The 15,172-nt window shown below is 38.2% G+C and overlaps 1 long non-coding RNA gene across 1 annotated transcript in view; it reads left to right on the forward strand.

Annotated features, from left to right (window-relative positions):
* The first annotated feature begins 2,133 nt into the window (after window positions 1–2,133).
* LOC309664534 overlaps window positions 2,134–15,172 on the forward strand; it is a 43,872-nt gene continuing 30,833 nt past the window's right edge. The window contains exon 1 of the long non-coding RNA XR_014265898.1: window positions 2,134–2,356. This is a non-coding gene — a long non-coding RNA (uncharacterized lncRNA). The remainder of the gene's footprint in view (window positions 2,357–15,172) is intronic.

Below are 15,172 nucleotides of genomic sequence, written 5' to 3' on the forward strand. Positions count from 1 at the left end.
CGAGCTAGAGAACATTTGAGAAGGAAAAAAAAAAAACCCTGTAAAGACTACTGCACATAGGGCATTCTTAAAAATAGTCTTCTGAGTGGTATCAAGGTGTTCTGGGCCACAGCTTTCTGGAAGTTGTCTAGGATTTCATGGCTGAATGGGGCAGACATTCAAAGAGAAATCATTCATTTATTAAAGCTGAATTAATGATCCATGACTTTTTTGGACTCCAAAGTACAGTGATGACAGTTTTTCAGTAGATTAGCTGGAGAATTACGCTGATTTTTTCAGCAAAACTATTATCTAGCTGTATAAATATCCCTGCCCCAGGAACAGGCATTTTATTGGAGAAAAGGAATCAGGGATGAAAGCAAAGCGTTGTCAATGCGTTATGGATGAGAACCACATCATGACAATGGCAGGCCTTGAACGTCAGCAGAGAGCTCAGCCATCATGGAAGGCAACCTTCTCACTTTACTGAGGGGGAGATGGAACTGTTGCAGACGGTGTGCAGGCCCTGCTCCTCACCCCCGGCCCCCCCAGGCCTCACCACTTCTGTGCGTTCCCGCTGTCCTCCAGTGGCCAGACTCTGAAATCTCTTTGCCTGGGGGCTTTTTTCATAACTGAGGAAAGCCAGATGCGCCAGGGAATAAATACCACCCAGAAGCAGCAGTGGCCCACAATCAGGAACTGGTAGGACTTGGTGTCTAAATACCCCAGGCCCTCACCCCTCAGTGGGATAACCCCTAGGCATGAGCTCTACAAGCTGCTAACACAGAGAAAGTAGGCTGCAGGCTTTGGCAGGCAAGTATCTTGCTAGAGTTAATGTAATAATGTTGTTTTGTTTTCAATGTGTGTGTGTATGTCTGTGTGTGTGGTATGTATAGTTTATATGTGTATATTTAAGATGTATATATTGTATATATTAATGTATATTTGTAAATATGGGTATAAAATAATGTATATATGATGTTTATATAAGTTACTTTCTATTTACGGAAAGTGATACTGTTTTTCTATTTACAGTGGTGTTATAAAGTTTCCTTTTGTTTTTTAAAAATTTATTTTGTTGAAGAATAGGTGATTTACAATGTTGTGTTAATTTCTACTGTATAGCAAATGATTCATTTATACATATATATACATTCTTTTTCATATTCTTTTCCGTTATGGTTTATCACAGGATGTCGAATATAGTTCCCTGAGCTACACAGTAGGACCTTGTCGTTTATCCATTCTATACATAATAGTTGCCTCTGCTAGTCCCAAACTCCCAATCCTTCCCTTCCCCATGCCCTGTCCCCCTCGGCAACCACAAGTCTGTTCTCTATGTCTGTGAGTCTGTTTCTGTTTCATAGATAAATTCATTTGTGTCATACTTTAGATTCCACATATAAGTGATATCATATGGTAATCGTCTTTCTCTTTCTGACTTTTGAAGTTTCCTTTTAGAATGAACTTATTTAGGTAAAAATGTTGAGTTGACTTAAAGAACATTTAAGTACACGATAGACCATGCACTATGCTAATATGATAAAAAATGGTGGAGGTTGTACATGAATGACTAAAGTTAGTCTGGGGTCTCCTGCTTTGTTTTCAGATCCCTCAGGTGCTTGGGGAACTGCCAAGACGGAGGAGAGGAAGGGAAGCTGGCTTCAGGTCATCAGCTTCTCTTTCATGGCACGTCTGTCTTTGTTGGGTTAGGAACTGGTGATATAAAGAATGAATTAGAGATACAAACTACTAGACATAAAATAGATAAACAACAAGGATTTACTGTATAGCACCGGGAATTATATTTAATATCTTGTAATAACCTATAATGAAATATAATCTGAAAACAAAAGCTGGATCACTTTGCTGTACACCTGAAACTAACACAACATGGAAAATCAACTATACTTCTATTTTAAAAATACATTGTAGGCTTTGAACTGTACATTTAAAAATTGTTAAAATGGCAAATTTTATGTTCTGTGTATTTTACCATAATAAAAAATACAAAATAAAAATATATAGGTTTAAAAAAAGGTGACTTAGAGGAAGGGGGGTTTACTGCTTAAAAGAATAGTAGTTGATACGTTTGCAAATTTCAAATGGAGTCCAACACTCAATCGATCGTGAAATTGAGGCCCAGAGAGATTAAATGACATTTCCCAGTTCCCACACAGAGTCGGTGACAAAGCCAGGACAAGGCCCCATTCACTTAACTCCCACCCGTGCTCTTCCCACAGTGCTCACTTCCTGAGGAGGCGGGACTTGAAGAATGGGAGGAAGTGAATGGGTAGAGAAGATTGGAGCGTGCAATGAGGAGGTCCAAGAGAGCAAAGGTGTGAAGGGGGAATGCCGGCGACTCTTCGCAAGCCAGGTGGGAAGAGCTTTTTGACTAAAGGGAAGGTTGGGGCAGAAGCGGAGTGAGAAATAAGGTGGCAAAATAGGCTGGGATCAGATTGGAGGGGACTTTGAATGCCCAATGGGGAGAATGTTAACTCCCCAGGACCTATGATGCAAATCTCTGAGCTGGGCAACAATAGGTCAGAACCACGCTGCAGGAGGCAGCATGGCAGAAAGTAACTATGCTCAAATATTGTTTCCAGAACACAGTGCAGACAAGTTACTTAGCCTCTCTGTGCCTTGGTTTCTTCACCTACAAAACAGCAACAGCGTCAGAACATCCCTCATGAAATTTTGGTGAGGATTACTGGAAATAATACACCAAAAACAATATCTAGTATCTAGTAAGGGCTCAATAAATCATAGCTATTATGATTTCTAAGGACTGATTTGACTCAAGAGACAGAAGTGCCTTGGCTGAGCTAGTTAATAGCAGAGCCAGAATTAGGAGTCAGTTCCTGTAATTTCTAACTCAATATTCTTTTTCTTTCATTGTATCATATTTTAAAACAATGGATTATTTATTTTCTGGTATGTATTAGCATTTCGACTTGCAAGACATAGCACTCCTATTCTTTGTGTACAATCATTACAATGGTTTCCTTTTGGAAAAAGAATTTTGATCAATTTCTTTCACTCTCTAATTAATATATCACATTTAGAGTGACTGCACTGTTTGCTTTGAAAAAGAAAGTCTTTCAATTTTCAGGTCTTCAGGCAACTGACATTGCAGCCTGACTTTAAACCATAAGAAATTACATATGACATTTAGAATATAATAACTATTCTGATTGCTTCTTTGTGTCTGGAGAGAAAACATTTATTTTTACCAAATGTTATCTTTTCCCTCTTTCATCAAATGAATCATCCTTATGACCCAAGAGCGTCTGTTATTCTTTATGCTTCATTGATCAACCATAAAAGAACAAACAAATCAAATACTGAAACTTGGGTGGCAGTTTATTGGTGATTCTCTCCAGGAGACTGTGGTCTCCCGAAGAATCATAGACCTTAAGAGATGGCAGCTTCCTCGGAGATTCCGTATCCCTGCTCCTTCATCTTTATAGACGAGAAAATTCAGTTCAGAAAGGTGAAGTGACTTTTGCAAAGTCATCCAGCTAGTTGATGGAAAAGAGGGATTTTGATCCCATTTTTTTTTTATAACTTTGAAAAAAACGAGGGATTTTGATCCCCCACCCCCTTTTTTTTCTGGCATTGCATCATGTCCTGCATCAACTCATGGATTTCTGAAAAGTCTTCCTGCGTTTCAGGCAGACCAGATCCAGTTTGCTGCTTCTTTGTGCAAATAAAGTTTTATTGAAACACAGCCATGCTCATTCCTTTACTGATTGTCTATGGCTGCTTTCTCACTACAGTGGCAGAGGTGAGGGGGTTGCACCAGACCCACATGACTGCAAAGCCTGAAAGACTTACTATCAGTCCCTTCACAAAAAAATTGTGTCAATTTCCATCGTATATCAAGCCTAGTTGAAATTCTGTTTTTTGGTTTTATTCTTTTTGTATCAGACCCTAATGTCAATGTTGAATAAAGTGGGGTTTGGCAGGGAAGAATGGGAAAGAAGAAAGAGAAAGGAAAGAACTAACATTTATTTGTCTCATTGGGGGAGACTTTTTATGTGTCACCCCATTTAATTCTCAAAAAGATGCTGTCAGATTGCTCTTTTAAGCCCCATTTTATAAATAAGAAAACTGAGGCTAAGAGAGATAAAAGCCAAGTTGCCTAAGTTCATGTCACTAATAATTAGCAGGACTAAGGTTTGAATCCAGCCTTCCCCATTCTAAAAATCTCTGTTCTTTCTTCTGTACCGTGTGATTGTCATAGTCAAGGTTACCTTCTATTTTTCAAAATGTGATATACCATCCCTTAAATTGAAAGAGTTGAATTAAAAAATAATATTAGATACCAAATCATATTTGATAAATAGTTAAATACTGGTTACAGTTGTCTAATTCATGATGCCATCATGGGTTTTATTTTCCTTTGGGTGCTCATTTACACAAGTGGGGGAGTTGGACTGCAGAACATAAGAGTATATTTTTTGACAATTAGCATTTTGCATTATTGGCTAAACTTGATGGATTTAATAGCTCCTTCAGCAACTTGTAGAATGGAAGTCTTATGTATATGTCCACACAACTAATTACATAGATACCACATAGATGTGTTTTTATTTAACCAACAATTCCTCCTCTCCAAAGTTGGCTACACTTCTCTAAAGCAGTGTTTACCAATTTGCCTAATCATCTGAATTGCCCGTGAAGACCCTTAGAAGACAGATTCCCAGGACCCTTCCAGGACTCTCTAGTTAGTATATCTGGGTTTAGGTTTGGGAATCCATAATTTTACATTATTTTGTAACCTCGGAAGATAATTCTGATGATTAATCAGCTCTGGGAACCACTACTCTGTAAGGTCATGAAGGGATGGATGTTCGTATCTTTGTCTTAGTCCTTCCTGGTCTTCCCTTACGTCCTCTAACCTGTCCTCTTCCTGAGTCCCACTCGGTGATCAGTGGATACATTGTTCCTTGTCTTTGCTGAATGAGGCTGGGGGCGAGGGCACCTCACACACCGCACTATGTATTTCCTCAGTGTCCAGTAAAGCAGTGCAGACACTTTCTGCCTTAATTGTAGTTACTGTGTTTAGTTATGCTTTTATTTTTCTCATTGCTTTTTTTGCTTTTCATTTGCATTTGCAAAATTTCCTCAAATACAAATCTAACTTCTGCTTTTTGACTAAAAAGTGAGGTTCATAGACACCCAAAATTTTGATCATAAAAGGCTACTATGCCCTGTACCCTGTTATTCATCTCCCTGTCCTTTCCAACTTTTAAAAATGTCACTGCAACCATTAGCAATTAAAATCAAAAGGTACTTTGTACCCTGAGAGTTTGGTGGTTTCAGAGACGCATTAATTTAAATCTTTCCTCCCCACTGTACAGGGTTTACATTAGCCTAATATAACAGGCTTTTAAATATACATATATAACCACACTCAACCCACATTCATTTTATTAACCAGTTCCTCTCCCATAGTATAAATTCAATAAAATAATTATATATAGTAAGGTGTATATGTTAATCCCAAACTCCTAATTTATCCCTCCCCACCCCAACATTTCCCCTTTGGTAACCATAGTTTCTTTTCTATGTCTGTGAGTCTATTTCTGTTTTGTAAATAAGTTCATTTGTACCATTTTTTTAGATTCCACATATAAGCGATACCATATGGTATTTGTCTTTCTCTGTCTGATTTCCTTCACTTAGTATTATAATCACTAGGTCCATCCATGTTACTGCAAATGGCATTATTTCATTCTTTTTTATGGCTGAGTAGTATTCCTTTATATATATGTACCACATCTTCTTTCTCCATTCCTTTGTCAATGGACATTTAGGTTGCTTCCATGTCTTGGCTCTTGCAAATAGTGCTGCAATGAACATTGGGGTGCATTCTTTTTTCGAATTATGGTTTTCTCTAGATATATGCCCAGAAGTGGGATTGCTGTGTCATATGGTAGCTCTATTTTTAGTTTTTTAAGGAACCTCCAGACTGTTCTCTACAGTGGCTGTACCAATTTACATTCCCACCAACAGTGTAGGAGGGTTCCCTTTTCTCCACACCCACTCCAGCATTTATTATATGTAGACTTTTTAATGATGGCCATTCTGACCAGTGTGAGGTGGTACCTCACTGTAGTTTTGATTTGCATTTCTCTGATAATTAGTGATGCTGAGCATCTTTTCATGTGCTTTTTGGCCATGTGTATGTCTTCTTTGGAGAAATGTCTATTTAGATCTTCTGTCCATTTTTTGATTGGGTTGTTTGCTTTTTTGATGTTGAGCTGAATGAGCTGTTTATATATTTATAAAATAAATAATCAACAAGGACCTACTGTATGGCACAGGGAACTCTACGTAATATTCTGTAACAACCTATGTGGAAAAAGAATCTGAAAAAGAATGGACATATGTGTATACATAACTGAATCGCTTTGCTGTACACCTGAAACTAATACAACATTGTAAATCAACTATACTCCAATATAAAATAAAAATTAAAAAAAAAAAGTCAATCAGGACTGTTAAAAAAAATAAAAGAGATTTACAAGCTTCCCATTCAAGATGGGGACCTAAAAGGACCCTGAACTCACCTCCTCCCACAGACACACCCAGTCTACAACTACACATGGAACAATTTCCTCTGGAAGAAACCTAAAAACTAGCTGAGACACTCCTAGCATCCAGCGCACGAGAGAAGGTCCACACGGAAGCCCCCGGTAGGAGAGGCTGGGATACAATCTCGCCATAAACCCCACTTCCTCCTCCTTCTCCTCCTCCTCCTTGACCCCTGTGTGGACACCCACAGCTTCTCACTGAGGAGCAAAAGCTTTAAACCCCACATTGGGCACCTCCCACTTTTAAGATCTGCACCTGCGAGACGGGCCCCCAAAACATCTAGCTTTGAAAACTAACGGGGGCTCTGTCCACAAGCCCCACAAGGCTCTACGGACCTGGGCTCTTAAAGGGTTTGCACTGGGATGCACCAGCCCCAAAGCTCAGGGCAAAGTGTGGATGCAGGGTGCCGGGACTTGTAGGGGGAGAGGCCCACGTGCGGGTCTTGGAGTTGGCCTGGGCTCAGGCATCTGATCAGACAGGCATTTGCTGGAGCTCTGGGGGTAGGGGTGGGGGCTGGCGGCTGCCATCGTGGCTCTCCCTCCGCAGGCTCCGGGGGCCAGGGTCCCCTGAGCGGAGCTTCTATATGCGTCTGGCTGCCGCCCAGGAGCTACTCCTTGATTGCCCGGCTCTGTTGGCCAATGGGGCTGGCGTCCTTGGGTCCCCTGGGAGTATGGTAATCTGCAAGGTGGTTCTTGGTCTGCCACCTGGGGCAGTGCGCAGACAGCCGTCTGAGGCACCCTCCCCAGGTTCTCTGCGAGTGCAGCCTCTTTGCTGGTCCTGGACCTCCGGTCCGAGTTGCAGGCCCACCTATAGGGCTCTATGGACGTCGATGTGCTCTCAGGGAAGGTAGGCTAGTGTAAGGCATCTTTGCGCTCTCCCTCTGCCTTGCTATAGCTCACAGACAGGAGTTTGTACACTCCTCTGGAGTCCCAATTTGGGGGACTGCTTCCCCGGGGGACACCTCGAGATGGTGGCCAGCGAAGCATACACTTGCAGTCCCATAGGACTGTATATACCTGCATACTTTAAAAGCTGCTGCCTGAAGGTCTGGCTTCTTAATCACATACCACAATATAGCACATTAGAAAACTCTAAATATGAAAAATAATCTTCCACAATCTCACCAACAATCATTGACTTTTTCATTCATGCCACCTTCTAGTTGCTGTGAAGCTCATTTTCAGAATCTGTATTGACTTTTTTCTTCTTGTATTGTGATTTTAAAATACAATATTTGTTTAACCAAAAAAAAAAAAAACTCTCTTAAAGAGCTATGCATAAGCTCTACCAAGCACAGCATTGATTTCTAATGTGTATGTGAGTAATAAATTTATGAATATCATGGGTTACCCTCCTTGTGTTTCCTGTGTTCTCCTGCAATAGTTCATGGACTGACTTTGCTAATCGGTGCTTGTCCAAATAGATATTTTATATTCATCTCTTCAATTCTTGCTTACTAAACTTCACAGATAGAGTGGTTCCCCATGATATATTATTAAGAACAAACAATTAACTTGTCATTTTATTTAAAAGAACAAAGTTCTCATTTCAAAAGCTCTGCATGCATTGACCATAATTATATGGGAATCTTTTCAAAGCTGCTTTTTCATCTTTTGAGGTTCCCCCACTAACTTTGCCAAATATAGTTATTAATAAATCTCTACAATAATTAATTTTAAACAAATTTGCTTATAATTTAAAACAAGTTTGGAATGTTTTATTTATGTAAGCACTTTTGTAAATGTAAAAAGATATTGGGCATCCTTCAAAGTAATATTGGGTTGGCCAAAATTTTCATTTGGTTAATGAATACATTGTTCAATAAAGTTCTTGGTGAAAATGAAAAATGTCTTTTATTTTTACTTAAAACTGAACGAACTTTTTGGCCAACCCAATATTTTAAAAAACTGACCTTATAAATTCTCTGATGTATGAACTTTGTATTAATACTTATATAAATGCATACCACCACCTCTTCCATGACCATAGGCTTAATGATTATGCTCTTAGGGTAATGTTAAAGATTTCTTTTAAATAAGTAGTACCCAACATCTTTTTGAGAACATTTAACATTTTTTACTTGGAGGCAGTGTGAGGGATTGGTGAATCTAATCATTTATGTCAGATTCAATCTAGTGTGTATCCTTCCTTAAAGTAAATGAGTTAACCTTATCATTAAACCTTATTTTGTTTTAAATGCAAGAATAATAATAATGATAACATCATAATAATAAAATAATTGACCTCAATGGTCTTTGTCAGTATTAGTGACTTTGGGTGAAAAAGTTAGTTCCTACTCACTCAGAAATAAGATATTTTGATCCACCAGAGGGCAGACAGAAGAAGCAAGAAGAACTACAATCCTGCAGCCTGTGGAACAAAAACCACATTCACAGAAAGATAGACAAGATGAAAAGGCAGAGGGCTATGTACCAGATGAAGGAACAAGATAAAACCCCAGAAAAACAACTAAATGAAGTGGAGATAGACAACCTTCCAGAAAAAGAATTCAGAATAATGATAATGAAGATGATCCAGGACCTTGGAAAAAGAATGGAGGCAAAGCTCGAGAAGATGCAAGAAATGTTTAACAAAGACCTAGAAGAATTAAAGAACAAACAAACAGAGATAAACAATACAATAACTGAAATGAAAACTACACTAGAAGGAATCAATAGCAGAATAACTGAGGCAGAAGAACGGATAAGTGACCTGGAAGACAGAATGGTGGAATTCACTGCTGTGGAACAGAATAAAGAAAAAAGAATGCAAAGAAATGAAGACAGCCTACAAGACCTCTGGGACAACATTAAACACAACAACATTCGCATTATAGGGGTCCCAGAAGGAGAAGAGAGAAAGAAAGGACCAGAGAAAATATTTGAAGAGATTATAGTCGAAAACTTCCCTAACATGGGAAACAAAATAGCCACCCAAGTCCAGGAAGTGCAGTGAGTCCCATACAGGATAAACCCAAGGAGAAACACGCCGAGACACATAGTAATCAAACTGGCAAAAATTAAAGACAAAGAAAAGAAGTAAAGAAAAGAAAGAAGTAAAACTGTCACTGTTTGCAGATGACATGATACTATACATAGAGAATCCTAAAAATGCCACCAGAATACTAGTAGAGCTAATCAATGAATTTGGTAAAGTTGCAGGATACAAAATGAATGCACAGAAATCTCTTGCATTCCTATACACTAATGATGAAAAATCTGAAAGAGAAATGAAGGAAACACTCCCATTTACCACTGCAACAAAAAGAATAAAATACCTAGGAATAAACCTACCTAGGGAGACAAAAGACCTGTATGCAGAAAACTATAAGACACTGATGAAAGTAATTAAAGATGATACCAACAGATGGAAAGATATACCATGTTCCTGGATTGGAAGAATCAATATTTTGAAAATGACTACACTACCCAAAGTAATCTACATATTCAATGCAATCCCTATCAAATTACCAATGGCATTTTGTACAGAACTAGAACAAAAAATCTTAAAATTTGTATGGAGACACAAAAGACCCTGAATACCCAAAGCAGTCTTGAGGGAAAAAAGTGGAGCTGGAGGAATCAGACTCCCTGACTTCAGACTATAGTACAAAGCTACAGTAATCAAGACAACATGGTACTGGCACAAAAACAGAAATATAGATCAATAGAACAGGATAGAAAGCCCAGAGATAGACCCATGCACCTATGGTCAACTAATCAATGACAAAGGAGGCAAGGATATACAATGGAGAAAAGACAGTCTCTTCAATAAGTGCTGCTGGGAAAACTGGACAACTACATGTAAAAGAATGAAATTGGAACACTCCCTAACACCATACACAAAAATAAACTCAAAATGGATTAAACACCTAAATGTAAGACCGGACACTATCAAACTCTTAGAGGAAAACATAGGAAGAACACTCTTTGACATAAATCACAGCAAGATCTTTTTTGATCCACCTCCTAGAGTAATGGAAATAAAAACAAAAATAAAGAAATGGGACCTAATTAAACTTAAAAGCTTTTGCACAGCAAAGGAAACCATAAACAAGATGAAAAGACAACCCTCAGAATGGGAGAAAATATTTGCAAACGAATCAACGGACAAAGGATTAATCTCCAAAATATATAAACAGCTCATTCAGCTCAATAATAAAGAAACAAACAACCCCATCCAAAAATGGGCAGAAGACCTAAATAGACATTTCTCCAAAGAAGACATACAGATGGCCAAGAAGCACATGAAAAGCTGCTCAACATCACTAATTATTAGAGAAATGCAAATCAAAACTACAATGAGGTATCACCTCACACCAGTTAGAATGGGCATCATCAGAAAATCTACAAACAACAAATGCTGGAGTGGGTGTGGAGAAAAGGGAACCCTCTTGCACTGTTGATGGGAATGTAAATTGATACAGCCCCTATGGAGAACAGTACGGAGGTTCCTTAAAAAACTAAAACTAGAATTACCTTATGAACCAGCAATCCCACTACTGGGCATATACCCAGAGAAAACCATATTTCAAAAAGACACATGCACCCCAATGTTCATTGCAGCACTATTTACAATAGCCAGGTCATGGAAGCAACCTAAATGCCCATCGAGAGCCGAATGGATAAAGAAGAAGTGGTACATATATACAATGGAATATTACTCAGCCATAAAAAGGAACGAAATTGGGTCATTTGTAGAGACGTGGATGGATCTAGAGACTGTCATACAGAGTAAAGTAAGTCAGAAAGAGAAAAACAAATATCGTATATTAACGCATGTATGTGGAACCTAGAAAAATGGTACAGATGAACCGGTTTGCAGGGCAGAAGTTGAGACACAGATGTAGAGAACAAACGTATGGACACCAAGGGGGGAAAGCCGTGGAGGGGTGGGGATGGTGGTGTGATGAATTGGGCGATTGGGATTCACATGTATACACTGATGTGTATAAAATTGATGACTAATAAGAACCTGCTGTATAAAAAAATAAATAAAATTAAATTTAAAAATTAAAAAAACAAAGAAGATATTTTTATTTCTTTCTCTTAGGTGAATTAAGACAAAATATATGATGTGTGAATATGTCAACATATCCCGTATTATAATTAGGATTGATTAGGTTCTAACAGAGAAAGCAGCAGATATAGGATCTAAGAGGAAGGACAAGGTTTTACTTCCTGAGTAGAACAGTAAAAGAGATCTATTACTATGAAGGTGTTTAGAATTATTGTACCTTCCTGTCAAAGAGCAACGTAACTGACAACAAATATGGAGTCAATGAGGACATCATAATGACGCTTATAACAAAATACAGCCACCAAGCTGAGACTCGTTAGATGAGAAATAGTGACTTAGACCATAATGTGATACTCTTTTATAAGCCGTTAACATTAGAGGTGAAAAAGAAGTTCTATTAAATTACCTGGGGCAATTATCTTTCTTCCTCTACAAGATTAACAGAGCACACTTGGCAATAGATGTCTCAAGAAATTTAACTAACCGTTTGTTTAAATCTAACATGGGTAAGCTGCAATTAAATAAACATTTTATGCCCTACATTAGATTGGCCCTAATGAGTAAGTCTAAATCTTGTTTTCAAGATCAAAATTGCCTTTTGTGACAGCACCTCTTTGCCAGTCTGTCCTTCCAATAGGGACAAGCACTTCAGAGTAAGGGCAAGCATACCTAACAGATAAAGACAGCAGGTCACTCTCTAGAAGTCTCGAGAACTGTTCAAAGTCACGGTCCATTAGAAACAACAGAGATTATGCTACTTCAGAAAGGTAGTTTGGTTTCAAGGAAATTAAGACCCTTTTCCCAACCCCTCCAGTGCCCTTGTCATAGAGAAGAGGGGTAAACTGGGCATTCGTAATAGACGAGGGCAGAGAAACTGGCCATGATTCCCTCAAGGCACTGCCTGCCCGGTGCCCTTGGCACTTACCAAAAGCTACCACATGTTGTTATTTTTTGTCTAAGCATCTGTGTGTCTTCCTGACTAGATTGGAAGCATCCCAAAGGCAGGGGCCAAGGCGAGCTGTCTGGGCATCACCAGCACCTTCTGTGTGCCCTGTTCAAATGTTTCCTGTAGATATTGGTGATGTTTTTAGGTAAATAAGTAAGTTAGTTAATTAATAGAATTTCGAAAGACCAAAGGATCCAATTTTCTCTAAAACTTTAGCAGTTGATTTAAAAAGAATTCTTTTTATTGAAGTATAGTTGATTTATAATGTATTTCTGCTGCACAGCAAAGTGCTTCAGTTTTACATATATATACACATTCTTTTTTTAATAGTCATTTCCATTATGGTTCATCATAGGATATTGAATATACTTCTCTGTGCTATACAATAGGACCTTGTTGTTTATCCATTTTATACATAATAGCTTACATCTGCTAACCCCAACCTCTCACTCCATCCTTCCCCCAACTCCCTCTCCCTTGGCAGCCACCAGTCTGTTCTCTACGTCTGTGAGTCTGTTTCTGTTTCATAGATAGGTTCACTTGTGTCATATTTTAGATTCCACATACAAGTGATATCAAATGGTATTTGTCTGTCTCTTTCTGACTTACTTCACTTAGTATGATAACCTCTAGTTGCATTCATGTTGCTGCAAATGGCATTATTTCATTCTTTTATATGGCTGAGTAGTATTCCATTGTATATACGTACCACATCTTTATCCATTCATCTGTCGATAGACATTTAGGTTGTTTCCATGTCTTGGCTATTGTAAATAGTGCTTCTATGAACACAGGGATGCATGTATCTTTTTGAATTATAGTTTTCTCTGGATATATGCCCAGGAGTAGGATTGCTGGATCATATGGTAATTCTATTTTTAGTTTTCTGAGGAACTTCCATACTATTTTCCATAGCAGCTGCACCGACTTATATTCCCACCAACAGTGTAGGAGAGTTCCATTTTCTCCCCACCCTCTCCAGCATTTGTTATCTGTAGACTTTTTAATGATGGCCATTCTGACCAGTGTGAGGTGGTACCTCATTGTAGTTTTGATTTGCATTTCTCTAATAATTAACGATATTGAGCATCTTTTCATGTGTCTGTTGGCCATCCGTATTTCTTCTTTGGAGAAATGTCTATTTAGGTCTTCTGCCCATTTTTCAATGGGGTTGTTGTTTTTTTGTTGTTGAGTTGTATGAGCTGTTTGTAAATCAAGCCCTTGTCATTTGCAAATATTTTCTCCCATTCTGTAGGTTGTCTTTTTGTTTTGTTTATGGTTTCCTTTGCTATGCAAAAGCTTGTAAGTTTGATTAGGTCCCATTTGTTTATTTTTGTTTTTATTTCTATTGCCTTGGGAGACTGACCTAAGAAAACATTGGTACAATTTATGTCAGAGAATGTTTTGCCTATGATCTCTTCTAGGAGTTTTATGGTGTCATGTCTTATGTTTAAGTCTTTAAGTCATTTAGAGTTCATTTTTGTGTATGGTGAGAGGGTGCATTCTAACTTGAGCAGTTGATTCTTTGCCTAGTTAATGTGGAGCAGATCCCTTCTCTGTAGGAGGAATAAATGCAAAATGAGTAAAAAAAAAAATCACATATTGTATTAGTTTATTAATATATAATTTTAATAAACACAGTTTTGTTTTGTTTAGAAAACACAGTAAAGCATAAAATCATCAGAATATTTAAATAAGCCAAAACTAAAAATTCATCTTCACCTTCTCAGATCTTTTTTGGTTGAAAGTTACGCCAGTTATATCAGTATTTACCAGAGTATGGGCTGTAGAACTGGTCCTATGTGCTGTTAACTGTTATTACAGGTAAAATTGTTCCATGGTTTAATAATTTGAGAAAATTTTGGGTGAAACAAGGTTAAATGAGATTTCTTTATTATAGGGTTTCTCAAAGTTTTAAAATTATGCCAACATGCATTATGAATCTTCAAGGTTGGAAGGCAGATGGTGTGGATTTATTGACATCATAGAACTCTTTTATGGAACAACTAAGGGATTAGTGGTCTGAGGAACACACTTTGGGAAATGCTGACTCAGATTTCTAATGTAGGCTCCTTCTGCTAGAGAAATTTCACCACTGAAGACCTGTGTTGAAAGACCTGCAATTCAGTAAAACTTCCTGGAATGATGGTTCTCAGTGCTGGCCAACTATTAGAATCACCCGGGAGCTTTAAACGTGCCAGTGCCCAGGCCCCAGCCCAGGCCAGCTACGTCAGGGTCTTTGAGGGTGAGTTTTCCCATCTATAAAATAGAAATAATATTACCTACCTCACAGGATTGTCATGAACCATAAATGAGACTGTATGTGTAAAATGCCTACTCTGGTGCCCAAAACAAAATTTGGTCTTTGAAAAAATGGTTCATTCTGGGGAGAGTGTAGAATTTCAATTTTAAAATGTAGAAGATATTATTAAAATAGAAAATCACTGGCTGGCACAGTTTTGCATCCATGGATGCTAAAATTAGAGGGTAAATGTATGATGAGAAACCGGATGTTTGTATAGTCTGAAGGTATTTCCCACAATATACTTATTCATTCCAAAAGGAAAATAGTAACTTCAACAGTGGAAGAATCTGCGGACCCCATCTTACTTAACTAAGTGAAGA

The sequence above is a fragment of the Balaenoptera physalus genome (assembly GCF_965194825.1).
Source record: "Balaenoptera physalus genome assembly, chromosome: 7".
NCBI classification, from domain to species: Eukaryota; Metazoa; Chordata; class Mammalia; order Artiodactyla; family Balaenopteridae; genus Balaenoptera; species Balaenoptera physalus.